Raw genomic sequence first — 27,137 nt, 5'->3', positions numbered from 1 at the left:
TACTTGGAGATACTTGTGTTCAATTTTTAGGCTCATTACTGTATATTACACAAGACAGCAACTAACTCTCAAGCGTATGTTCCTTCTCAGGCATCTGCCTAGGCATAAAGACTGTGGAAATAGACCCGTTACTTAAGGATAACTCTGAGAACATTTTGAAGGGTACTTAATTTACTTCATCTTAATCATAACACTTTCTTACACAGTAGATTTCCCAGAGTTGTGACCTTACCTTCTTACATGTTTATACAGCACCTGACAGGACAAGCCTTATCTTGATTGGTGTCTCATTACCTTTAACAGAACCTGCTGTTCTCATAAAGAGCCAAACTCCTTCAACTCCCATAACACAATTAATGGGAGAACACTCACAGCCTAGCAGCAACATTCAGCTCCAGCAGGTTGTGATGGCGCCTCACAAAATTCTTCAACCTGTTCTGACCTGGAAATCATTCTGCATTTACACGGTTTGACTGCATTCACGGAAACAATTGTGACAAGGGCGCACCGTCCTGCTCACAGCAGCTTAAAGACTCTAGTTAGTAGCATTCAACAGGTTACCATCCAAGATTTTTTTCATGGCCAGTGCAAATATGCTCCTGGTTAACCTTGACATTCTGCATGCAGCAGTCTTTTCCACCTTCTATTTAGAAAGTTTTTAGTTTACCTTCCTTGAATTATCAAGTTTTGAAAGATATTTTATGACTGCATCAGGAGCTCAAAGAAACAGAAGAAAGACGCTTTACATGCACTGGTAATTTAAATTTAAAAGTTAACAGAAAAGAACTCCTGCGAAAGATCGTTAGTTGCCTTGAAGTATATAAAGCATTTGCACATTTTCAAGCTGGAATCAACCAAATCAATCCAGGGGAATGTAACCTGGAATAAAACAGACGGATTTTCCACGGTGCCTCTTAGCTCTCCAAAAGAAAATTAATCTGGTAGTACAAGTGATTCACATGTCAGGATGATGAGGCTGAGGGTGGGGAAGAAGCTTACAGTATTCATTTACAGCTCAACAAAGGAAACATTGCATTCTGATAGAAAATAAAAGAATATTGCCAGCTGCCACTAGTAATCAACGAATTCCACAGCTACTTAAATTTTTTATGCACAGTAAGAAAGACAAGGAACGCTAAAAAAAAACAACCAACAAACAAACACCAGAAAACAACCCCATCACCTCAGTAGTCTCTTATCTCGGTGCAAACAAAACAAATCCTCAAACGGGTGGATTTGTTGAGAAACAGCAGCTAGGGCACAGCAGCCTCTGTCCCTGCCTGGTGGTTAGGTCAGCCCTCACAGCAACGTTTCACAGCCCGTGCGAAAACGTACGGCAGCGGTTCAGGAACAAACGTACCGCTGGCTCAGCGCGCCCGGCCGCGAGGACAGCCGGGGCCGAACGGCTGCGCTGGGAAGGACCCGGCTCCCGGCGGTGCAGTTAATCATTTATGGCCGAGGCTGTTACTGAATAGCCTCGCACAGCGCAGCGCTGCCCCGGTTCGGCTCCGGCGGCGCCTGGGGGCTGGCGGAGCGGCGGGAGCGGGCGAGCCGCGGCGAGCGGCTCCGGGGCGCTCGCAGAGCCGGTCCCGGCGCACGCCGGGCGGGGTCCGAGGGGCCGGGGCCAGGCCCGGCTGCGGTCCCAGTGCCGCCAGGAGGGGTCCGCCTGCCTCCGCCCGACCCGAAGCGTTAGAGCAGCGGGTGAGGCGCCGCCCGGCGCCACAGTAACCATCCCCCCTCCCCAGCACCCCTCGGCAGGAAACTCTCGGCGGGCCCTCCTCCGCCCCCCGCGGGCCCGCCGCCCCGCGCAGGTGCCGCCGAGGGCAGGGCAGGGCAGGGCAGGGCAGGGCGGCGCCTTACCTGGTAGCCGCCGGGCCGCAGGGAGGCCCGTGGGGAGCAGGCTGCGGGGCGTGAACCGCGGCGGCCGTTAGCGGGTCTCGGCCGTGGCACCGCCGCCCGCTGGCGGGGACACGCCTCGCGCCCCTCCTCTACACGCGCGCGCACCGCCCCGGGCCCGCCTCAGTAACGGCCGCAATGGCCCCCGCCCACAGCAGCGGCAACGGGCGCGCGGCAACGGGCGCGCGGCAACGGGCGCGCGGCAACGGGCGCGCGGCAACGGGCGCGCGGCAACGGGCGCGCGGCAACGGGCGCGCGGCAACGGGCGCGCGGCAACGGGCGCGCGGCAACGGGCGCGCGGCGGGACGGGCGGGCGAGGGGCGGGGCCCGGGCCGCTCGGGAGCGGGGCGGGTGAGCGAACTGCCCCAGGGCCCTGGGTGCCGGAGGGGAAGAGTTAGGGTGGGGCGGAGAGCAGCCCCCCGGGTTCCGGTGATTCACCGCTACGGCGGGTTCGTCAGCGCTGCGCGCCCCTCCGGGCACGTACCAACACCCGCCGGAGAGGCGCGGGCAGTGACACCGCCAGCCCTCGGGTAAAGACCTGTGCGAGAACTTCCACCGAGCGAAATGAAACAGGCACCATAAATCACGGAATCCTCCTGTCTGTGAACCCTCTTGGCAAACAACCAGAATATAAAAACTTACCGCAAGTTTTTCACTAATCAATGCTCTAAAATACTACCTCGAAGCTCCAGAGAAAATACATAGTCAGGGTCATTAATGCAAAGCTAAAGGAGCAATAAATAACTATCCACTTAAACACTAGAATGTGGAGTTACAACCCCACATTCGGAACCAAAAAAATCAGAGAAAATTTTCCATAAACAACCGTAATCTGGATTTACTATCACTATTGGTGTCTCACTAGCATTTCCCTTAACCCAAACAACATATCAGTTCTCATTTTTTTTATCACACAGAATCAATCTGGTTGGAAGAGACCTCTGGGATCATCGAGTCCAACCATTGCCCTGACACCACTCTGTCAACTAGACCATGCCCTGTCCAGTCTTTTCTTAAACACATCCAGAGATGGTGGCTCCACCACCTCCCTGGGCAGCCCGTTCCAATGTCTAATTACCCCTTCTGAGAAGAAATGCTTCCTAATGTCCAACCGGAACCTCCCCTGGCAAAGCTTGAGGCTCTGTCCTCTTGTCCTGTCGCTAGTTGCCCGGGAGAAGAGGCCGACTCCCACTCCGCTACAACCTCCCTTCAGGTAGGGGAGCAATGTGGGCCACAAGTACTAGAAAATCATAGCATTTCCTCTCAAAATCGCCGCATACCTCTTTTCCTGCTAATGCAAAAGAGACTCCCTTGGTCGTAACGCACCTCTACTTGAACTCCCTGCCCTCAGCCAGAAAAATAACTTCTTACGCCTTCAAACCCAGCTTGGAGGCAGCACTCAGTCCTTACTATTTTCAACCAAGGATTCCCAAACTGCAGCATGGAAAATAATTCAAGGTGAGATTTATGATGAGTACATACCCAACCTGCCCTCCAAGCCAGACAGAGTTGGCAGCGTTTCCTCGTGGCAGGCAGGTGGGCTGGCTGAGAACCACCTCGGTGTGACAGCACACGGTTCTCTGTGATGGCGGTGCCTGAGAGAACCTTGCTGGGCAGCTTCTACTCTTCAGTTGCAGTGGTTTCGTGGAGCGAGTATCTGTTGAGTGGACTCATCCACCTGCTGCAGAAAGCTGGGCATGAATTTGATATTCAATGTTATGGTGAGGCCACAGGTCCAAAACATTTCATTTGGAATCATGTATTCAAAACTATTCAGATCTTCAGTAAATGCAGGTTTATTTTAAACAACTTAACTTTGAATGTCCAGACTTGTATTTGTATTCTGAGAGTGCCCTTTATAGTATTCCTGACATTTATCTGCACCCTGAGCTGTATGAATTTTGCCTGGGAGTTTTGGAAATTATTCTAAAGTTCAAGAGAATGGAGTGTTATATTCATATATTCATAAAACAAGGGTGCTGCTGACCTTCCAGCACAAGAGAATAGATGTGAATCATGGACCTGAGACTCATCTAAAGGAACACAGCGGAAACACATAGAATGGAAGGCTCTAAAGGCTTTACAAATTATATTTGGATGGGGGAGAGCAGGGAGAAAGAATGTGGGAAAAAGAAGAATGAAAAAGGATCCTGCTGTTTAGCTCATGCATAAACTGTATGTGCTCAGCCAAAGGTCACTCCTTTTATTTTCTCATTAATTTCAATGACAGTAAATGGTATATGAAGAACAATCTAAAAATAAGAACAGCCAGAAATAGCTTAGGTTTTTCTGTGACAGTGTAGTGGGCAGAAAAACCTGAGCTGCAACTTCATTCCATATCTTTACTTTCGACTTTTTAAAAAGCAGTGACATAAAGTTAATTATTTAAGATGAACTGTGAATTTATTTACAAAAGCTAAACAAAAATTAAGTGGTCTACTTTTAATGTATTTTCCAATAAAGTTTTTGTACCCTGTGCGCATGGAAATTATTTCATTCCTAGTTTGGTGTATTTTTTTCTCATCCACCACTGTTGGTGAGAAATGGTATATTTGGACAGTTTTGAGGGTGGGTTGTCCAGGTACTAAACACAAGTGAGGAAAACACTAAGTACTAAGGCTGAGTTGTAAACAAATAGAGAAGGAATAACAGCTTTGGGAAGCCTGCAGGTGCATGCAAAAGCTGGCACAAGGAAACTGCCATCCACGGCAACCGAAAGTTCCCCAGAATGGGAACATAAAAGGGATCATGAATATTCTGCAGTGAGGATGATGAATGGCTGCCTCAAACAAATCTTCAGGAAACAGGAGCCCTTCACACAGAGACTGATGCAACATCTGCCAACTTTTTTCTAGGGAATAAAGGGCCAACATCTAGAAGCTCATCTCCAGATGAGGTGCCACAGATTCTACATCAGTGTTGAAGGAGTTTAGCATTACTCCCTCAGCTTTTTAATTTTTGCAGCAAATGTGCAAATCTGCATTGATTTGCAGTATATTTGGCTGTCTGTTGAGTCTACGTTTTCAAAAAGAGGACACCAGCTGCCCAGAGTTTAGGTCTCATCTTCTGTTTATGCCAAATAGCAGTATGAACCTTATGGTCAACACATGTTGCAGTGTTCAGTTCCTCTGTAGAGGTTATTCATTGATAAAGGTAAAATGATAATCAACAACGATTAAACATCCCAGGTAGAACCTTTGGGCTATATTAGAAGTGAGATGGCCTGGTCAGGTACTGACTTCGGATTTTGCATTAAATCCTCAGTTCACAATATTTCCTATACAATTGTGGTCCTGTTTCTGATGTGACCACACAGACAACTCATTTAATTTCTCTGGGCCTCAGTTTCCCATCTGCAAAAGAAGAAAGGAATTTCCAAACCTCGGTGTATATGCCAAAGATTACGAGATACTACATTGTGCAGTTACACCTGGAGTAATCTTAATGATTTCTTCCTGTCTTGCAACCTCCCTGTCTCCATCTTGGCAGTTATCTATTACTGCTCTCAGTTTGTGCAGCCTCCCTGCAGACCAGACCACTGCAATGACCTGGGCTAAAAATACCACCCCCCTTTTCTTTAAAGATTTTAAAACTGAGATCCAGTTGATAGTGAAGCTCCAGCAGCTGGTGACCCATCTTGAAAAGGACCTTGAAAACTGACATGTCATACTCATCAGTTAGAGTTACTATTGCTTTCCTTAGGGCTACAGATTGGGACAGGAACCAACTGAACACAAAGATAATAAGATATATCCTTATGTAATTGTTCAATCTCCTTGCTTTTTCAAACACCTACCTCTCCCACAAGACTGACAGACTCCAAAGCTTCAGTTACATGAGTACACTACATCCTCTTGGACTGCTTCTTGGCAACCAGTTTCACAGTACTACCTGAAGCTGGTCACTGCCATTTTTCCTGGCTTAAGGATAAGAGACAGCAGCACAGAAAGAAATGGTGCAGAGAACTTCCCAGCTGCAGAAATGAGACCCAGGTCTTCTGAGTCCTGCCCAATGCACTAGCTACAAAGCCTCACCTCCTGCTATTCAGTGAGGCCCCTTTCCTCACCAAAGGGACTGGATGCCATGTGCAGTGACAGGACTGGAGACCATGGAGCAGGGAGGAGAGGCATCTGGAGGGGAGCCGAGGTGCGTCTCTCTAAGTTTGTATTTGTTTGTTGGTTTCAATACCAGAATCAGTGATTAAAAGTTTGTTAATTGGCAACAAATTAAATCAGTTGAAATTCCCCTGGCACAAAACTCCTTCTGGCTCGCAACAGGGGGAAATTGATTCAACGCAGAAATTTGGAAGTAAACTGGTACAGTCACAGCGGTCTGGCAACAGATCTGAGGGTGAAGATACGGAAAACAGCAAATTACATAGCTCATGTTGTACAGCAGTTGCTAATCTGGGGCATAACCGCAACGTGGCTCTTTTAAGCCAGGAGAAGGGCTGATAATAACATTTTATCCTGCTTTTGTTAACTGCAGTTAAAAACTGCAATGTTAAGGGAAAGAAGTTCAAAGAGAGGCACCAGAAGTGATTAACAGGGATATGTCTTCAGGAGATAGATGTTTACATGCTCAGCTTAGGAGAGAGCTGCCAAGCAAAGACAGAGGGTCCTTTCAAAGGACCTGTGTGGAGACGTAAAGAGCAGTATACGGAGTATCAACATGGAAATCAGAAAAAGAAGATTCATGATAACTACAACAAATTCTGACAGTCACAATGGGCCAAAAACCTAGAGAGGCTGGGTTTCTACATGTTATCAGCAGAAAGTTGTATTCAACATTGAAAAATTTTTTAGAAATAGAAAGCCCCTGTATTTGCATGTGTGATCCCAAGCAAAAAAAACAAGGAAGACGGCTTTTTTTTGGCTCTCAAAGCTACAGGTCAAATTCAGAAAGGATAATTCACAATCCATACATAAGTTAATGGCCATTATGTTTGCTCAGGCAAGGTCTGAATCTGATTAAATGCAGACTATATACTATATAAACAAAAATCTGTTTTTGCAATGAGATTATTTATATCAAAGATGATTTCAACTGCTGCTCTGAGATCTCGCATTTGGTTAAAAATACAACATCCTCAAATGTGAAACACTGTGACAGTCAAAGTACAATATTCTAAGACAGATTTTTATTTTTACTTTTTTTTTAAAGATTGGCAAACAAGCTGATTAAAACCTTCACAGAAACATGCAGTTGAAAAAAGAACCTGAGCATTTTCTGATTCCAGAAGCAATGCAGCAATATCTTGTGGTGTCTCATATTTTGGAGTGAGTGGACTTGAGCAGGGTGGTAAACACTTAGGAATGACTGAAGTTCGAAAACAAACAAAAAGAAGCCTTGAGCTCACTCTTGTAGTAAATGGGAAAGAAGTGAGGGAAAGCTTGGCAAAAATCAGCATAATAGTAGGCTTATTGTTGAATCTGAAAGCTTCGTTTTCCAACACTGTCCCTTTTCTGGGAAGCTGCACATCCACTCTGAAAGCGCTTTCTATAGAGATGATAAATCTATGGTGGAGATTTATGCACATTCAGATTAAGTCAGGAAATCAGTCCTGAAAAGGATAATTAAACAGAGAGACAAAAACCTAGAAGAAAAATTACCAAAAGCCCCCAAAACAAACACAGCTAACAATACACCATGATGTATCAGGTCCTGGGATTCTGACTCTGACTTTGGCACCTATTCTTGCTCAAGCAACGTACAGGGTGAGCAACGTCCTCCTCTTCCTCACTGCAGTTCCCAGGACTCCAGAGAGTCCTGCACAGCATCAGATTCTGGGCTGTAGCATAGTGTGGGAACAGATGAGGCTTGATATCTTTGGCCCTCCCATTTTAGGTGTTTCTTGTTGCACAAGCTCTTAATTCATCAATAGGTGGAAAGACATAGGAAGAAAAAATATTCTATATCTATACACGGGATTGTTTGAGATCACAGCCTTTGTGCTCCTGCGTGGGCATCCAAACAGGAGGGGAAAGATACAGAGAAAGCTCTTAGTGACACCAGTCAACCCCAAAAAACCACTGCGGTTTGCTAGAAGAGTTTCTAACAGTGGCTTGCAGTCCCAGGATGTCAAAGCTGTGTTAATTTAATGTCTGAGGATGCTGAAGCTGTGTTAATGCTCATCTTTTGATGACTTCCACTGTGTATTTAGGGTGCTGGTATGTGCTCAGCACTAAAGGAACAGGTACTTCTTTTAGTTAGCAGCAGTGGTAGACTTTTGCTCTGTGGTTGGACTAGACCCTGGGCTAACAAGGATAGTCTCACTGTTTAGCTTTAGGCATCCAACTCAGGTACCTAAGCCAGCAGCCTCGGTGCCTAGGTTGTCAGGGAAGCACAGGCATCCTGTAGAGCCTTCAGCCCCAAAATCACCAGAATTAGGTGCCTGAAGTTAGACTGTGAAAAACCCCAGTGCAGGGATGACCTGAATAGTCAGTGTTACTTGCGTTACTTTCCTGCAGCACTTGCTTGTAAGGAAAACTACCCCCAGTAACCTAGAGGCACTCTGCCATTGTCTGACTCCAGCAGCTTACTGCTTTATGTTCCAAAAGGGCTTGGTCGACCACCAAAACCCCAGCAACAAAAGAACAGGGAACGTCCATTAGCTAGTAGCACTAGTAGATTGCTGTCCTCTGTCTGGACTCGATACTGTGAGCAGAAAATCTGAGGGTTCATAAGCAAGATGAGAGCTTTTGAACATTGCAGTCTCCGTTTTATAATCAACAGCCCAGTCTTTTCAGGCTCAAGTAAGTGAGGTGCTGTGAGAGCTGGCTCTTTTGACGCAGAAGTCTCTTCTCCCCCTTCGGCTTTACAAGATGTGCAGCCCACTCAGAGTGTTGACGGTAAAGCAAACACACTGACTGAACAAAATTTAGTGAAAAAGCCCTTCTCTTTCGCATCACTGCAACTCGAAAACATGCAAACTCTGTACTGTGTCATAGTCCAGTGAGCAAACTACTCCAGCTTTGAAGATATGGTATACAAATGCTGCAACTCTGTGAGAATCTTTAATTTGTGCACCATGACTTTGTAATTAATTCATTTATTTATTAAATCTTCTCCCACTTCTCCAAAGTTGATTCAGTCCTAGTGCCTGATTAATCTCATGTGGGAGCTAAGGACAGATGCAGATGAAAAACTTGACATCTAAAAGATGTAGATCTGCTTCCAAGTTTTAAAGTGCAAGATGATTTATAGTAGAAACTATTTATTTACAGTCCTTTCTCCCACGCCACTGGACAAAAAAAAAAGTTCCATAAGAAGTGTGGCAATTCGAATTTCTACATAAGAGTTCTGTCCTAGGTGGTGTACAAAAATAGTACTTCAGCCCTTGCCCTCTTCTCCTTCCTGCTAACAAGAATAATTTACAATAGTTTGCAGTTTTTTCCACAGGGGCTGAGTGAGTTTATAGATGGCAATTTACTTTCTGCTTCTACTAAGTCAGGGTGAATTCAAACAACAATCTTGAGGTAAAAAGCACCGTACCATTTACTAATCGCACAAACCAAGACAACTTCCCTTAAACACTGAATCTGATAGCAAAGTATTCCACCGTCATCTTGGAGATGTATGGGAGTTTAACTGACACTTACATTGATGTAATGAATGAATGTGTTCTTAACAAGGAAAGATGCAAAGCAGGGACTCCACTCGAGGACTGGCTTTGCATATGGACATTACTCCAGCCCCCTTCACATCAAAAAAAAAAAAAAAAAAAAAAAAAGAGTCATCTGCACAAGATAATCCTTTCCAGAAGGAAAAAGAGAAGAGCAAAGATATTCAGTGCTTTGGAGTGTGGTTTCAAAATCTGGAATTCAACATAAAACTTATCTGGGAAGTAATGTAAATAATAGAAGTGGCACATTTAAATTATGATTTAACTACTGGAGTCAGGAGTTTGGCAGTTGGAGGTTATTGTTGTTGATACAGTGACATGTCTGACAGTATTTGAAAAAAGGGTTGGCCAACAGGCAGAAACATATAATCAAGTTGGAAAAAAACAATAAATGCAAGGATTACAGCTTTAGTGTGGTTACATAGCACACAGGGAATTGCAGGTAGTAAAGTAGTGAAAGTAGTAGTTAAAGTAGTACAAAATAGATGATACTGACAGAAGAAACTAAAAGGTATCAAAAAACCAAGGGGTAACAAGGTTTGATCAATTAGCAGTACGCTTTATACGTACATTGATCATAACAGAAAATATGCCAGGAGCGTGATTCAGTAATTACCAAGGTAACATAAGGTTTAATTCAGAATGATGCTGAGCACAGATTTGGTTTGTCTCTGAAAAGACTCAAGAGGAGCATAACATGGTAGAATCCAAATTCCTCAGAAGCACAAGGAAAGTGTCCCCATGCCTCTGTGCACCATGAAAGCAGCACCTCGATTTAACAGGGAGGGAGTCCCGGGCTCAGAAAGTGCCTCACCCATGGCTGCACAGCAAGGCTGTGTGAGAACCGAGGGCTGAACCCAGCCCTCCAGCAGGACCCTACCTTATTGCAACTGTTGAAAGTTACCCTAAAATTAAATCTGCTTAGAACAGTACTCCGGCTAGAACAAGAACAAAATTTGTCTAGGTGCAATTACTTGATTTAATGCCCAAACACAGCTTGCTACTTCCAAAGACCAGAAAGGACAGCTCATGGGCTAAGAAAAGACCGAGCTGACATTAAAAGAAATGAAGAAAAAACTGAAAAAGGGGTGTATATATATCTCATAGAATCGTTTAGGTTGGAAAAGACCCTTAAGATCATCAAGCCCAACTGTTAACCCAGCACTGCCAAGGCCACCACTAAACCATGTCCCTAAGCACCACATCTACTCGTCTTTTAAATACCTCCAGGGATGGTGACTCCACCACTTCCCTGGGCAGCCTGTTCCAATGCTTGACAACCCTTTCGGTGAAGAAATTTTTCCTAATATCCAATCTAAACCTTCCTTGGCACAACGTGAGGCCATTTCCTCTTGTCCTACTGCTGGTTACTTGGGAGAAGAGACTGACACCCACCTCACTGCAACCTCCTTTCAGGTAGTTGTAGAGAGCGATAAGGTCTCCCCTCAGCCTCCTTTTCTCCAGACTAAACAACGCCAGTTCCCTCAGCTGCTCCTCATAAGACTTGTTCTCCAGACCCTTCACCAGCTTCATTGCCCTTCTTTGGACTCTCTCCAGCACCTCAATGTCTTTCTTGTAGTGAGGGGCCCAAAACTGAACACAGTATTCGAGATGCGGCCTCACCAGTGCTGAGTACAGGGGGACAATCACTTCCCTAGTCCTGCTGGCTACACTATTTCTGATACAAATATATACATACACACACACAAAAAAAGAAAAAAAAAAAAAAACACAGAACTTTGGGGTAATCCTTTGTACAAGTGCCCTACTGCATGTAACAGAATTCAGACAATAGTTCTGTAGTCATAGTCCCCAAATCTTCTAGAACATAATGAACATGTCCTATTTGTGACCCATTTTATTATACAAGAATATATTTCTTTATTAATTAAAACCCTTAGTCTGGCTTCAAAATGTTATGACAAAGATATCATTATTTTATGCCAGTGCACTTCTCCCTGAAGGATATGTAAGGAGTTAATGCACACAGATGTGTACTGTTACTTATCAACACTTCACTGCTATTACCATGACAGCAAAGCAAAGACCATTTTGTTCTGCCCCATTCCTCCCTCAGCAGAAGTGCCAGTTGACTTCGAAATTCAGAATCTTAACAGAAACTAATGTTTGAGGCCAGATTTTTGCATCGTCTTCTAGAAGCTCACACTGATATGAAATTTAATGAAAAGGAAAGGTGGAACAAAAGGCTGTCCTTTTGTAAGGGTAAATGAACATTAAGAGGCTGATTATGCAGTTTGCAGTACAACACGCATAAAAAGATTCAAACAAAACTCAGAACAAGCATTTTCTGGGGTAAAATGTGCCAAAAAACTACCTGCATCTTCTTTTGTTGCTCACAGACAAGCACAGGGATCAGCACGTTGCTGCTGACTACAGGATGTATGTCTGACAAGGAAGAGCGTGGTACGGTGAAAGCAGGTTCATGAGGAATAGTGTAGAACAGCAAGTGGAGTGCACCAAAGGAGTAGTCAAGAACATGTAACATGCCACCCATCATTATACTTCTGATCTGCATATCCAATATATTATAAATATGAACATGACAACTGGTGCAGGAGGAGGCTGCTAAGGCATCAGAATTGCATTTTCTGATTTATTCTGACACTTTGCACACTGTCCATGGCTAAAGAATGAAGAGCAGAGGGAGAGAATGCTACAGACAAATAACGTAAGGGGGTTGACCACTTCCTAGCTGGTTCAGGCTCTTACCTGGCTCTACACAGGTCAAATAATTAAGGAGACCCTCTCACATTAAACAATTCCTCCATCAATCCCATTCACCAAAGCTGCATGAGTAAAACTACTGATACAAGTAGTATCAAGGAGGAGGTAGAGAAGTCAGGAGAGCAAGGCTCAGTGTAGTGGGACTCTGACACAAACAGGCTGGAAAACAATTGGAAGGGAAGGATGAGAAAACAGGAAGCAGAATGCAGCAGGTCTTACTCTCCTGGAGAACAAGTTCAGAGTGTGTATGTGTGTGAACACCATGAAAGATCCAGATGGTCTTCTCCACCCAACAGTGTAGTTTGCTCATGTAGGTCTTGAAGGACACAGTTACCTAAACAACCTGCTCCCTCTTGTAAAACTTGTCATGTCATCTGAGTTTACCCTGCTGAGTTGACTACAAAATGACAAAGTACTTAGCTGTTCCCCTCATTATGTCACAAACACTACATAAGTTGTGTTTCATCTCCAGCAAAGTAAAGAGTTAATTTCCCCACAGGAACAGAGGCAGACAGAGAAAGCCAGAGAAAGAAAGCAAGAAGGAGATAGGGCAAAGCTGTAGGCTGCAACAGTTATGCCATTTGATTCCCAGCTTTAAATAAACCCTTTGAAGTGGAACAGGTTTTTTATGTTTAAACAAGCTGCTTTTCAGTATGCATCCTTGCTTATGGTTGCAAAAATGACTCCACTTGAACTTGAAACTGGATATTCAGTGTTGAAGAAAATCGCAGAAAATTTCTGTAAGGACCCCCACCATTCCCACAGCTCCCATGCTGCATCCAACACTTACTAGCTGCAGCAGTAATAAGTGTTACAGCTGACATTGTTTTGCAGGCACAGTTCAGAAACTTTACCTTAATCCCTACAAACCAGGAGCTGAATGGTATAGCTCCACAACTGAAAAGTCTAAATTAACCTACAGAAAAAAAATAATGGACCATCTTCGTGAACTTCACTTGTCACAGAATCACAGAATCAATCGGGTTGGAAGAGACCTCTGGGATCATCGAGTCCAACCATTGCCTTGACACCACCATGTCAACTGGACCATGGCACTAAGTGCCATGTCCATGTGTTTTCTTAAGCACATCCAGAGATGGTGACTCCACCACCTCCCTGGGCAGCCCGTTCAAAAAGATCTTCAAGAGCCACAGAAGAGAATATACCATCCGGACAAATAAATACTGTAGCTGCTGAGCTGGATTTCAAAGCACTCTCCTCTCTTCTGTCCCCTACATCTCATGAAATTAGACTATAAATACCAAGCACAAGTGCAAATAACTTTCTAAATGGAGAGTAAGTCTGCACTTACCTGAGGAAGTCTGGCAACTTTGCTGTTCAAATCCACATAATCTATTCTTTCGTTAAAAACAGAAAGTTGAAGAAGAGGAGGCATGCCTAACGGAGCTCTCAAAATGATAGGTAATGTCCACAGAGAACAATGGGAGAACTGCATTGTTATTTTCTACTGTATAGATCTTGCTTCAGTATTTAAAGGGTTCACCCTTGCCACCTGTAAGATCTCCAGGACTCTTGATTTAAGCACTTAAGTGTCAGAATTTCTGAAGTTTTATCTTCCCCATGAGAAATAAAAGGTCTGTGTCTACTGTATTCATCAATGGATGAGGAACGGGACCTCACCAAATGCCTGCTGTGTGTTTGTGTTTCTGTAAGGAATAGCTGTAAACTAAGGATTGCAAACTTCACTACCTACAATATCAAACCTTAAGTCCCAGAAGTATTGAGCTGTAATGAAACAGACTAGGAAGCAGTGGTTAATTTTAACTAAATTTTGTAAAGGAACAGCTGCATTTCCAAGAGCAAAGCCCCAGACAACAAAGGGTGATGAAGACAGGACAGGCCTATACATGTTTCTTCTATAATGGCTCTATGAAGGGAAAAACCACCAGATTTAGAATAAAACCTAAGGTGGGACTTAAAGGTACAGTAAAATGCAGTTCTGGTACTTGTTCCAGGGATACCAACAATTGGCTACAATCCCCTTATCAAAGTGTTGTGATTAACAAGATAGAAAGCTACACAGTGGTCAAGTAAGATGAAATGCTGGCAGTTAGAGAAATGTGGGTTCAGGAAGATATCATTTGTCATGCTCAGCGTTCATTGCTATTGTAAAGCTGCTCTGAGATCAAAATCCTGATTGTAATCCATCAAACCAATAACCACAGTGAGTCGAATGGCTGAGCGATTGTGATGACACAGCTGGCTGCAGGGATGGTGCTAGGAATTAATATGTGAAGCTGCTATCAGCGCGTAGAAAGCTTTGGATGAAGGGAAGAGCAGCATGGTAATTGCTAATAACCACAACACAGGAATGATATCAAAAAGGGTTATTAAAAACAAACCCAATCATGTCATGCTGATTTTTAAAGGAGAAATATTTAGGCCTGCCGCTCACAATTTAAACAAAAGATGTGTGTACACATCTCTTTACCTGTTATGGGCAGAAAAACTCAGTTCTCTTCCCAGGCACCATCAGTCCAGGTCCATACTGAGCAATGTGAGTGATTTCCCCATCGCTGCCCTACCCCTAGTGCTTTCACAGAAACTGGCCTCCAGCAGCTACAGTCACAGGCTATGTTCAGGGGGGGAGTGCTGGAGAAAGACTCAGCGTGCTGGACAATTCAAACTAACTGCAAATGGCCTTTGCAGGTGGGCAGTAAGAATACCACTGTCATACAAAATTGATTTTGCTTGGGCCCAGTGCTAGCACTTTGGCTCTATCTTGCCTGCTAGACAGGGTGTGAGAGAACTACGTGGACTGTCTGTGCAAAAGCAATGTGGTGCTTGTGCCTCCATGAAAGCAGGATCAATCTGACACTCAGCAAGACTCTGACCAAACCCTGCCTAGTTTGCACTGGTGAGTCACCTCAGAGAAGCCTTCAATGTGATTGAAATCCAGCAACACTATCTCCCCCTTTGGTTTCTGATTCCTATTGCTTTTGTCGCTTTGACCCTTCATCTCCCATCTGTGGATTCTTGGCTTTAGTGTACTATTTTTTTTCAATCTAAATATAGCAGCTCTTCAGTCTTTTTGTCTCTCTACTACAACCTTGGCTGCCTTTAATGGATCCTGCATGAAATTAGGCCTAGTTTGCATTCTAATCAACTTTCATGACTTATGCTTTTAATTAGTCCTGAATATTCCACCAGTCTGCATGGATGGTGCATTATAAAGAACCCTTTCTACATGTCATTGTGGTTTCAGCTTGAGGGGAAAAAATATTTCACAAATGGTATGGATACAAGAAATACAGGCAATTTATCATAAACCATTATGAATTTATTCTCTCCAGCTGGAGCAGCAGATGTGTTAATATGTTTTTCCAATTGAAAAAGTACCATGTGATTTATTATTCCATGAGGAGCAGGGGTCCAACAAGGCCCCTACTTGGATACAGCCTCTATGGGATTCTCAACATACTGCAAGGGGATCTGAGTAACCCCTCTCCAAAACCACAGTGAGCCTCTGACTGCCTTGCATGCAAAGATTTAACAGGTTAATTGACCAAATCATGCTCACTTCAATAGCCCCTTTGTGTTCAAGATTTGACCCACGGAAAAGCTCTGAAAGTTTAGAGCACAACATAAAGTGGTAAGTATTACTGGGTCACATTCTGAGGTTCAGAATCAGTTGTTACTTAATGTTTATTCAGGCAAACTTCCATTACAGTAGAGCACTGAATCAAAAACCCAGTAAGGACTTCCAAATTTCACCCATTATTAATAAACTGATATATCAATTAAGTGTAATGTTCTCTGACATCTTTTATTCTTGCCTGATTAAATATCATTCCAAATAAAAGATATTCAACTGTCACTCTAAAAGTGTGGTTTATTGCTAGCCAACATGCTCATCTGATAGTTGAATGAACCGAGAAGTTTCTGTGAGGGTTCCTGAAACAATCTTTCATTACAGTTTTATTTATTGCCAGTTTCTGACTGTTTGTATTTAGCAACAATTAGAATGATCACTCCAGAAATGAGGTCTGGAAAAACACATATCCTAAGAATATTAACTGTACATAAACCAGCAACTTCTTTTAAGACGTCAAGATCTTTTCCCGTCACATCAGACATATGGTACTGACATAGAATATACTCGCAAGTGGTTCAGAGCAGTGGGAGATTTCTTCATACTGATAAGAATATATATGAGCATTTCACATCTCCTACAAAATATGTTTTATTAGAGCATTTTGTTTCCTACTTGTTATTTGGAATAGAAGAGTTAAGAGATAAACAGGGCAGTAAAATTTTGAACCTATCATCTGAAACACTCGGTCCCATGAAAATATTACAGAAAAACTAACGGGCCCACTGCTGTTAGTGCCACCGGGATCTTACCTTCTGTGCCCTGGCAACCTGGCAGTTTGCAACACCAGGACTAAAGGCATGTTTGTCAGTCTCGTGGTTTTCAGATGTTATTTGCTTGGTAAAGTAAAGCATGCTCGTTTCTAGAAAGTAAAGATGAAGAAACTCACCTCCTGTCAGCTGAGGAAGTGACATTTCAGCCAGAAAAGAGCACTTCAACTTCTTAAGGTCAGTGGTACAGGGTCAGAGCACAGGTCTGACCTCAGTGTGTCATCTCTCAATCACAGTCCCTAACTCACGCTTAAGAAAGAATGTGACAAGAGAGAAAGCGCCCAGTGTGGCTTCTTCACTAAACTTTCCCAGTTTCCAGAAATGTGCAGCTTGTGCACCTTTCTTCTGGCATGGTGGAAATTAGCAGGATCAAGATCTTAATCTTTCAGGGTTTGACCGAGGGAAATGCCCAACAACACTTGAGTGTGTCACTTTATATGGGTGACAGTACTCCCAAAGTCCAAATAGTTGCCTGGACCAAGGCCAGGCTCCTAAGCCCCTTGCAGAACTGAAACATCGAAGTTTGAGAGACAGTGGGAGAAGGAGATTTTCTTAGTCTCGGGCTGAGGCTGCCAGAATGTGAAAAAGGCAAGCCTGAACTGCATTATGTTCTCAGTGTTTACAAAAGCCATCTTTACTCAAAGGTATATTCTGGAGAAACAGTAGGACAGACTCTGGAGGTCTTATTCATTCTACTTCTGCAGACTTCAAAAGAACTTTAAGAAGGTTTTATGCAAGCATTATAATATTTCAGCCTGAGGTAAATGAAGCTCACAAGGAAAACTTACTTTCTGTTCAGTCCTAGGAAAGGAAATAACCCAGCTGCTTAGATTGAATCTAAACCCTTTGAAGGCAACTGACTTTAGTAAGGGAGAATTTTATCCCCATTTCCTGAACACACTAAATATAATAATTATTGAATAATTGTCTCTTGTATTGTTTCTTGGAATGCAGGTTTGAGAGACCAAAAGAAGTCTGGGATTCAGAGCTTCTTGAAAACAAGAAAATACATGTTTTTAAAGCTATCAGTAAAATGAATCAGAAAAATATTGTCCTGAGTATGAGATAAATGAACGGGGGAAATACTTTTCTATATAAACCTAAAATATGTGCACACAGAATTAAAGGAAAAAATAAATTATGACTATTACATACTCAGATTTCAGGGAAAGAGCCAAATGTGTCACGTTTGGCTTTTCCTCAGATACAGGGCAGAAATATTCCATAATAATTTGCAATACATACAAAAATTATGTTATTTTCCTATTTTTCTCCCCCCTAAAATGTAACCTCAATATAGCAGAGGTGGTTCTAATCCAGTGCTGCTATTTATCCACGGAGAAAGCTCCTTAGAGAGGCAGTATGCTGCAAACAAACAATACAACTTAAAAAGTCAAATTATGTAAATCAAATACAGAGCTGCTCTCAGCAAGCTCACTGTTACCCAGAGATTTCAATGAAAGCAACTTAGATCAGTATAAAGTTCTCTCCATTTAAAAAATCCTCGTCCTGACAATCTTTTCGTTTGCTTTAACAAAAGCTGGCACTCGTGCCATTCGCACAGCAGAGCCATTTCCTGTTTGCTGCGTAGGAACTGAAGCAAGAAGTCACGTAGGTGCCAGTCAGCTCTCCTGAAACACTGGGAAAATACATTAAAATAACTTAGCACAGTCTAGACAGGCTCAGCACTGCCTACCTCAAAAACTGTGATCCAGGCATACCCAAAAGCATGAGATTGTCTTCGAACCGTAACAACTTTCAAAAATAATTTGCTTACCTTTTAGGTTTTTCGAGTCTTTGCTGTGATTCAAACAGTCCCATCATGAATAAATTTTTTTACTGTTCAGAAAAATCAGAAGCAACATTTCACCTGATCATATGCTGCCAGGGAGCTGGAACTTGAAGAAAAATCTAATATATTGCAAAAATCAAAATAAAATTGTGAGAGTGAATAGTAACACTCATTTCAGGAAAAACTCAACTGAACGGCGGGAAAAAAAAGCATCCCTAAGCTAGAGGTTCCAGAATTAGAAAAAAATTAGGAAAATTTTAAAACCAGTAGTTTTATACTGTTGTTATTACTCAAACAATAATAATATTAAGAATTAGCTCTCCATGAGAGCAACAATGGGAATAATCTTGCCTATACTGCAGCATTAAAAGTCACGTTAGTACGAGAAAAGAGAAGGGAGGCAGAACGGATTCCCAGAACAGATCCAGCCTGTTCCTGGAGGTGTCTATTCAACGTTGCTGAGGGAAGTTCCGCAGCCTCTTTGAATACTCCAGCATTTCAAAGCCTGTATAGTCAGAAAATCTTTCCTCATATCAAACTTTTGTTTTCCTTGCTGTAGATTAAACTAATTTCCCCATGTCCAGTGGAAGGACAACTTATCACTGTTGTTCTTAGAACAATTTTTGTATTTTCATTTTTATCTTTGCTTACTTTTTTCTTTTTTAGACTAAAAACTCCATTTCCCTCACTTTATCTCATAAGCTGTATTTTCTTAGCTTTCACGATTATCCCAGCTTCCCCAGGCTCAGGTTCTTTGCACAGTTCTCACGAAAACAGGTGACCTACTTTATATATGAATACCCAAAAAGGTACATATAGAAACAGCACCACAACATTAAATCAATGAAAAAAGAATATGTTGCAGTTCAATATATTTATATTAACTTGTCAGTCAACAGTCTCACCACTGCCAGAAGATTCACGATCCCTCCACAACGACCCGTCTTGTCCTGCAGTATTTTTTCCAATTACATTTGGCGCAGGAACTTTATTGATGTCTATTCTGTAATGCACCTTCCACATTTAAGACAATATACAAACCCCACACATAGTATCACTAGCAGCTGCGAATTTTAAACATTTTACAGTTACTGGAATGTTTCATTTTCTCATAAAGGTGATGAAATTTGGAACAAATATAAATGTTTTCTCCTCAGAGAGAAGTCTAGGGAGTAGCTCAAAAGTCCTGAGCCTCGGATGCCAAGGAAAGGAAAAGAGATCAGAAGATTTCCTTTCTGCAGATCCAACACGTATTTGTAGTATCTTTCAGCTAATGCAGGTGGAAAGGGGCAATGACTAATTTCACCCCATGTGAAAGCAGAACATAACATAGTGTAGAGTCCTGCATCTGGGCAAGAACAACCCCATGTACCAGTACAAGTTGGGGGCAGACCTGTTGGAGACCAGCGTAGGGGAAAGGGACCTGGGGGTCCTAGTGGACAACAGGATGACCATGAGCCAGCAAGGTGCCCTTGTGGCCAAGAAGGCCAATGGCATCCTGGGGTGTATTAGAAGGGGTGTGGTCAGCAGGTCGAGAGAGGTTCTCCTCCCCCTCTACTCTGCCCTGGTGAGGCCGCATCTGGAGTATTGTGTCCAGTTCTGGGCCCCTCAGTTCAAGAAGGACAGGGAACTGCTAGAGAGAGTCCAGCGCAGAGCCACGAAGATGATTAAGGGAGTGGAACATCTCCCTTATGAGGAGAGGCTGAGGGAGCTGGGTCTCTTTAGCTTAGAGAAGAGGAGACTGAGGGGTGACCTCATTAATGTTTATAAATATGTAAAGGGCAAGTGTCAAGAGGATGGAGCCAGGCTCTTCTCAGTGACATCCCTTGACAGGACAAGGGGCAATGGGTGCAAGCTGGAGCACAGGAGGTTCCACTTAAATTTGAGGAAAAACTTCTTTACTGTAAGGGTGACTGAACACTGGAACAGGCTGCCCAGAGAGGTTGTGGAGTCTCCTTCTCTGGAGACATTCAAAACCCGCCTGCACGCGTTCCTGTGTGATATGGTCTAGGCAATCCTGCTCCGGCAGGGGGATTGGACTAGATGATCTTTCGAGGTCCCTTCCAATCCCTAACATTCTGTGATTCTGTGATAGTAAATGTTTTTAACCTAAAGATATGAAAAGAAAGGCAGAAAAAGCTGTAGGGCAGATTGTAACTGACCTGAGAAGAAGGAATCAGTCATCTGTTCCAGGGCCATGAGGAACATCTGAAGTTGGGCAAGGAGACCTTGGCAGAGTAATAAGTATGAGTGGGTCAATGCAAGGTTGGGGTTGTTCCCACAGGCAAATAAGGGTTACAGAGGCTCCTTAGCACCATGAATTAGGGAGTGAAATTGGTATCCAGCTGCTCAAACCAGTAGCCTGAAAGAATTGCTGTGCAACGATGACGATGGATGTGGGCTGTCGATTTTAATAAAAACATTGAGAAACTGAAGGAATTAAGTGGGTTCCAGTCATGGGTAAATATGACAGTAAAGGCAAAAGTAAGTTGCTCACAAATGCCTCAAGAAGAATACAGAGGATGTGCAAACATGCAGTGACACAAAGTCTAGAGCTAGACATTATACACGACAATTTGATTAAAAAACTGACACACCTTGCCTGGTAGTAAACTGTAATGGGGATGCAGCATTGCTCCAGAATCTCGTAATAAGGATTTTGACAACTGGCATAGAGTGAGCATGTTCTCTGTGCCTGCAAGTCCATGATCTGCCAAGACATGGGCAGATGTCTGTCCTAACAGAGATCATTTGGAGAAACTGGATAGATACGGAATCATAAAAGAGAAAGATTTAAAAGATATTTGGGGACTGAAAAAAAACCAAAGAGGGCTAGTAACTTTTTCTACTGGCCCTAAATGAATAGTTTTGAAGAACCTGTGAAAAGCTACCACATGTACCAAGAAGAAAGCCAGGCTAAGGAAAATAGATTTTGCTGGTAACATAGGAAGATATGGACCTCAGTGTGCTAGTGGAAGACTACAGAAATAACATAACAAGAGAATAGGCCAAGGAGTCGCAGCAGCAATGAAACATGGTAATCAGCTGAGGAAAACTGAGTATTCGATGTCTCTACAGCGAGAAAATGATCCCAAAGAAAAAGGAAAATTGGAATTTGTAAACTGGGATATGCAAAGGTAAACTAAAAAAAAAGTCGTATGATTTGGGGTTGTGCTGGGTCTGGCTGGGATGGAGTTAACTTTCTTCACAGCAGCCCACAGGGTGCTGTGTTTGGATCTGCAGCTACAACAGTGCTGATAACACACCACTGTTTTGGCTATTGCTGAGCTGTGCTTGCACAGCGTCAAGGCCTTCTCTGTGTCCCACTACACCCCCACAGCCAGCGGGCTGGGAGGGGACACAACTGGGACAGCTGGCCCAGACTGGCCAAAGAGATATTCCATACCATGTATCATCATGCTCAGCAATAAAAACTGGGGTAGAGGAAGAAAAAAGATGGGGGTTTTGTGTCAAGGTGGCTGTTTGGAGACTGGCTGGGCATCAGGCTACGTGTGGGAGGTGGTGTGCCATCTCCTCTGCTTCACTTGTTTTTTCCCCTTCTCTTTTCTTCACCTATTAAACTGTTTTTAATCAAACTCAAGAGTTTTCTGGATTTTGTTCTTCCTATTTTCTCCCCACTGTGAGGAGCTGGTGAGGGGAGTGAGCAAGCAGCTGTCTGGGTGCTTGGCTGCTGGCATCAGATGCTGGTTAGAAGGTGAGGCAATTTATTTAGTACTGTGCTTTAACAGAGCCTACCTGGCGTTAAAAAAATAATTTAAAAAAAAAGAAAAAAAATCTGACTGCAGTGTTTGCATTTGCTCCAACTACTCAGACTTGCAACCACTACTACAGGCAGAACAGAACCTGCCTGGATTTTCTTCACTCGGTTCAAGAATCCTTCAACATCCAATACTGCAAAGTTTTAGGATCACTTTACCTACATACATGCCTATTATAAAACCCTAAAACATAATAACTAGAGAATAATTTGGTTTGTTCATTTATTTCATTCTCCAGAAAAGCAATGAAAATATCACCCATGTAGAAGGAAATTACAAATACAGAAAGACCAATAAAATATCTCATCAACTCAGCTCACATCCTTGAAGTAATAGCAATAAAGTTCTTTACCATGACCCAATTGGAAGAATAACATTTATACCATGACGTGGTCCAGAGCCATTAGGGATGCTTTATTTAGTGCCGAGAAGGAGGAAACACAGTGTTTATTCTTTAAACAGGTAAATATTTGGCAACAAAAAGGGGAACAAAGCAAGCCAGAGTGGAAGATTTAAAGAAGGGGGTAAAAAGGTATCACATACTAATAAACCCTGTAAATGGTAGGAGGCTGAGAAGCAATGCATCTGTTTCACCATTTTTCTCTACTTTCAAAGAAATCCAAGTGAAAAAGATGCAACATCTTAGATTTCATTTCAGCAAATGCCTTCAAGCCACTAATGTAGCTCACATCCATTTGTCACCCTGGGCCAGCCTCCAGCTGCTTGATGAATGCAGCAAACGGAGGCTGGTGTTCAGGTCTGCAGCGCATTAGAGAGCCCGTTCAGACTGTACATCGCCAACCCCTGAAGAACTAACCAAGCGCTCCCATTTCTAGTCTGGTTGCCTGAGCTGTTGGTTTCACTGGAGAGTTGATAAAAGTGAGATTGCTTCTCATATCCTCCAGCTGGAGGGTTCAGAAGTATATAACCTCATCTTTAAAAGCTTATGTAAAAGTTGATTTTGCCATCTACATTTTAATGATTTTTAAATCCTTTTAATCTCTGGGACTTAAACTGATGGAACTCCTTGCCAAAGGACACTATATATTATACAAAAGCATATTTATTTTAACTGGTTTAAAATATCTGTATTTCAGTCTCATCAGATAACTATAGCGCTGTTCTTTTAGTTTAGAGAATAGGTAAATTCTAAAAAAAATAAGATTTAAAAATCCAATATCATGCAGAATGTCCTGGCACAGGAAAAAGTCCTGAGTATTACACTAGACTTCATCCAGAGAAATAGGAAAGCATTTGCATTTGCAACCCCCTGCTCTCTTCTGGCACACTGGATCTCAATTTCATTTCCAAGGAAGTTAAACTGCAGAGCTGACAGACTGTGTGTGCCTGGGCCTTATCCTGATTTACCCCTTTTTAAGGGGCAGTCATTATTTCTGCAGATTGGCAAAGGCAAACAGACAAGTGAAGCCTAATCCATCTATTCCGCAAACACCAATTTTAATGCAACAGAAGTTCTAACTGAATTAGTGACTGCCTTCTAAGTAGCAAGTTAGAAATAATTCATACCTGTGCTAAATAAAATGGAGCTTCTGGCTTGATATTGATGTACTTTCCAGGGAAACAAGGCTTATTTGGTTTGTGATTTCTGACACAGAGCAGGCACTATATTGTCCATTTTTGACACAACGGTAGAACTTTTACTACTTCCCTTTACTTTCAAAGGTTCCTCTCTCACCTGGCTTGTCTGGCAAGGTTACAGAGGTTTTCTCTTTCAGTCTTGTTGAATTATCAGCTGAACTACAGAACGATTTTTCTAAAATAAAGCCCCACTAAACATTAGCTTCTCTAGCAAAACTATTCTGTGCTTATATCATCTTTCCTTGCAGATCTCTATATAAATATTAGATAGAGACAATTATTGTCCATCTGTTTACTGTGAATCAAGAACACTGTGAAGAACAGGACCTGGGAATCCTCACTCACTGTCCTAATTATGCATTTTTAGAGAAACAGTCTGTCCTTTCACTCAAATGCATATGCGATATATAGAAAACCACGACATATATATTTAATACTGAGATTATCTAAGAGAGAAAAGATTTTTTTTTTAATACATGGAAGTGATAACAGATTTGATTAGGAGAGGATGTTGGAGATAGATAAGAGGTTCTTGGGTGCCGGCAGGGTCAATATACCACAGGAGTATGTGTGCTTATTTTTCCACCATGCCCAGTGAAAGGGTTACAGGCAAGAGATCTAACCACATCTTCTCCCAAAGATCCTCTATTAATCATGATTATCAATTCAAGATTTCACGATAAGCCTCTTTTTGTTCAATCTGATTTTTTCTCTTCCTTGTTTAGAAGGTGAATTAAAGCATAATTACTTCCATTATGCCACTTGTGACAGTATGAGCTGATTAGCTTGTAAAGCACTGATTAGTTCGGGGCTATCTTAGTAGAAAACTATGAATTATAATGGAATATGCAGACAAGCCTGGAGAGGTACTTACGACATGAACCAAATTAATTTTATATATAAATATATATATATATAACTGAAAATTATAATATTTCATAATTGCCATCTATTATAGATGGAAAAGATGACACTATATGAATGATTATGCTAATCCATATCTCATATCCATTGCTCATATCCACGCTCATATCCAAACAACTCACATCATTTCATAACCAGTATTCCTTTCTATTTTCTGGTACAGCAACTTTGTGTCACAAAGGGTCCCTTCCTCCTCCCACGTGCTCCAGCTCCTACTGATGGACTCACTACATACCCGGCTGAAAGGAGAACACCATAATGTTTGTAAACACTTTGGTGGAACTGCTTACCAGAGCGTTACTTTACAGCATGCACGTCAACACCAATCAAACTCTGCACAGAAAATTTTGCATTTCATAGCTGACTGCTCTGCTCACTGAACCACTGGTGCTCTCAGGCCAGGGCACAATGGGTGGGCTAACCATAGCTCAGTGGGATATTTTCTGCAAGTCCTCTTGGGTAATGAGATTTTGGAACAGAAAACAGAGTAATAGCAAATGTTTTCTGTTCCTTTTCAGCAAAGTTTTTACTGTACTGCAGTACTTCAGTTTGAATTTGTGGGATGTTGGTTTTGCCTCTGCTGCAACACCTTATGTAATGTGCAGGTGGAAAAATAGCACCAACTTACTTTCAGCCATGAACAATTGCAAGTCAGAGGACTCTTCACCTGGCTGAGGTTTACTGTTGTAAGGCCCAATATTGCTGGCACTCCACTACAGCAAAGAGTGCAGAATCCCATTCAAAAGGGTTCAGGGCTGCTTATACAGATAGAGCTTCTTGCTCTGATGACAGAATCAGGAGTACTTTTCTTTGCAGAACAAACTATCCATTGCTCGCTGTTTCTCAAATTCCCACCATGCTCTTGCTTCAGGTATCAGACTCAGGTTCACAGGCTGCAATTTATAGTAGCGTAAGACACTTCATATTTCTTGTAAAAATACGTGTTATTTCACATGGATGTGAAATGACTTTACTCCATGACTAATGCTGGTAGAACAAGAATAGACAATACCCGAATGACTTGCTGCTCCACGATTCCCACAGCACAGATTGAAGCTATTCACAGTGTAATGCCAGGGCATTAAAACTGCTGAGAAGGAGGGGGTGATGGAAGAACACACACACAAGTAAAAAGCAGAGTCTCTTCAATTAGCAAAATGTATTTTCTTATTATTCTTGAAATGAGTAAAAGTTTGTGTCACACCTAAGTCCAAATGGCTATGTAAAACATCACCAAACTGTAGCTCTGATGCTACTGGCCAGATCCTACACTGCATCGATGGATTTCATTAGTATGCAAAAGCACGTAGCAAAGCATATGACCTCTCTATAGCGTAAACACACGAGTAGCACAGGATCCCCACCCACTCAAGGGAGATGCCAGGAAACGTACCACCGACCTGCACCTTACAAGTGGAGGCCAGTGCAGGGATGGACTGCTGATAAACACCACCACTCCTGGCATCATGTACGTTCTGGACAATCCGCCTCTGTTTCCATGGACTGAATCCTATGCAGGTTCTTTATTCCTGTCACCGCTTTTCTACACGCCTCAAGTCTGAGCAAGTGGAAATGTTGAGCAGTTGTGCTATGATGTGAGGAGAGTGAGCTAAACTGAACTTAAGGAGTTACACTGACTAAAAGGGCCCAGCTCTTGTTTTCTTGAAAGTTAAGCACTCATGTTTCTGCATGGCCTGGCAGATTAGTATGCTGAGTATGTGGAAATCCCACTAATATGAGTAGGAGAATTCAATTCTCAGCACCTTCCTTCACAGTTGCCCAAATATGAATATCATAACCTATTGCTAAGTATCCATTTTAGAAAACAATGATCTATTTTTTTCCAGTTAAACTGAAAGTTAATTTTACAAGATGTGATCCAACAGTTCTTTCATGAGTCTACTCCCCTTAATAAATTGATTTACACGCTTTTGCTATTAGTATTAGAATAAGAGAATACAATATCCTTTGAGAGAGAGTGTCAGCTTGTGCAAAAGAATGCAGATGCACTGACGGTTTTGGAATGTGGTAGATTTACAGCAGCCGAACAATTGACTGTCCTCCAGCAAAACTGTTGCAAAGGTCACAGATACACACATCCAAAACAGTATCAAACAATGCTTGCACTTCTATTTTAAGCTAGATTCCTCATAGTTGCTAAACTCACAGTCATTCAGATTGTATTATGTAGCACAGACTACTACGAATCTAGTGACTACGTATACACATATGGTGTAACTTTGGTTACATTACTACTACATCAGTAGTAGCAGATTAGATTACAAACTGCAGTTTAAAAATGTGTCATGAGATGGCTAGTTTACATTTACAGAAATCAGATTTGTTTTAACAGCCTTTTTCAACTACAGCTCATGATGTGGAATAGGAATGTTAT

General features: G+C 42.5%; 1 protein-coding gene across 2 annotated transcripts in view; it reads right to left on the bottom strand.

The window, feature by feature from the left end:
* Positions 1-27,137, bottom strand: part of SPATS2L (spermatogenesis associated serine rich 2 like) — a 149,661-nt gene that overhangs the window by 85,138 nt on the left and 37,386 nt on the right. The window contains exon 1 of one of the 2 annotated variants that reach the window (XM_068407626.1): positions 1,861-1,967. The exons of the other annotated variant lie outside the window; for it this stretch is intronic. The gene's annotated coding sequence lies outside the window, so the exon portion shown is untranslated. Of the gene's footprint in view, positions 1-1,860; positions 1,968-27,137 lie in introns of those variants that run through there. 2 annotated transcript variants of the gene reach the window in all.

Source organism: Nyctibius grandis, chromosome 9 (assembly GCF_013368605.1).
Source record: "Nyctibius grandis isolate bNycGra1 chromosome 9, bNycGra1.pri, whole genome shotgun sequence".
In the NCBI taxonomy this organism is placed as follows: Eukaryota; Metazoa; Chordata; class Aves; order Nyctibiiformes; family Nyctibiidae; genus Nyctibius; species Nyctibius grandis.
This window is presented reverse-complemented; position numbering and strand designations above follow the sequence as displayed.